The sequence below is a fragment of the Pyrgilauda ruficollis genome, unplaced genomic scaffold, assembly GCF_017590135.1.
Source record: "Pyrgilauda ruficollis isolate IOZ18807 unplaced genomic scaffold, ASM1759013v1 scaffold16, whole genome shotgun sequence".
In the NCBI taxonomy this organism is placed as follows: Eukaryota; Metazoa; Chordata; class Aves; order Passeriformes; family Passeridae; genus Pyrgilauda; species Pyrgilauda ruficollis.
Window position 1 is genome coordinate 8,546,579 of NW_024514764.1, and position 1,520 is coordinate 8,548,098.

Consider the following 1,520-nt stretch of genomic DNA (forward strand, 5'->3'; position numbering starts at 1 on the left):
CTACAATATACGTTGAATGGGTATTTTTTCTCTATTTGTATGTTTCAATATAATTTACTGAAAAAGGATCTTGAGAGGAAAAAAGTATTAATTTTTGAAAATTAAGTAGTTAAAATTCTGTTTCTTGGTCTTTGCTGTTTAAATGATGATTTTGAAAGATTACACTTGTATGTCAGTATTGTGTATTATTGTATGGACTAATGTTGCCTGTAATAAAGAGAACTTTACACAAAGCTGTTTTCTGCATGTAGCCTCTCAGGATTGAGATTTTGTAAAAACAATGATTTGCCAGTTAGCAAAAGCTTGAGCACCTGTAGCTAAACATTCACTGAGTTGGTATTTGTGTCGCTAGTGGCTCGTTTGCAGTTCTGTATTGTCATTAGCTCATGGCATCACTGAAGTAACAGAAATGGCCAGTAAGTTGTGGTATAGGCAAGCAGTTTGGAGCTACGTGGTGCTGGGACACCTTTTCAGCCTTGGACATGGACATGAACCACTGCCTCAGCTGCACGGAGGATGGTGCTTCCCACTGCCTTTCCTGCAGAGCACAGGAAATGGAAAACAAGTTACAGGCTGAGATGACTGCTGAGCCTTTGGGCTTTCCAGTCACTGAAGCTTCTGTTGTGTTTTGGCTTCTCTGCAGATCCTGCTTTCTGCTTTCTTTGCGTTTGCTTATTTCTTCTTTTTTTTTTTTTTTTACATAATTAGAAGAGCTTTAACTATGACCTCAGTAGTTCGAATGTAGTCATTGGGCATACATTGGCTATGTAAAAAGTGTTGAACCAAAGTTCAGTGATAACCCATACACGATATGGATGCTGTGTCCCTTTCACTTCACAGAAGCACAACTAATTTGAAACCAACACCTCATGTGTGCTTCAGCCATAGCTTGGGGCTCTTGCGAAGTGACTGTTCCCCCCAGCCTGGGCTGCAGGACACTGGAGGACACTAGCTTGGTGCTTGAAATGCCACCTGCTGCAGTGCTGATTTTTTACATTATTTGTAATAAAGTGAGTGTGAGCCAGAGTACTGTGGACACTGTTATTTGTGTGATAAAACCTGATTGTATCGTGTGCCTTTCTGAATTGTTTTTTCAATTTTATGCTTTCATTGTTTAATGTAAGTGCTCTGTAAATCATTGAAAGTAATTCTAGACAAAACTAAACATGACATCCTTGTTCTCTAAGGCCAGTGTGAAATCTTTCCTGCTGCGGGGTGGGGCCGTTGGGGAATAGCTGCCGGGGGGCTCGGGGATTATTCACCGGCTGCTCCCGGCCAGGGGACTGGTAACGGTGCCGATGCCGGGTGACGGCCGGCTTTTCTTTTTCCTAACTTTCTTAAAATCCTCTAATCCTATGGATTCCCACAGCCGGGAGCAGGAGACGAGCACAGCATTCCCCATCCCGGTTTTCCCGGTGCCGCGGGCCGGACCCTGAGCGCCGGGCCGGCCGTGCGCCTGCTCGGGCGGGCGGACGTGGCGGCGGCGGGTTGGCGGGCGGAGCGGCCGCCCCGCCCGGCCC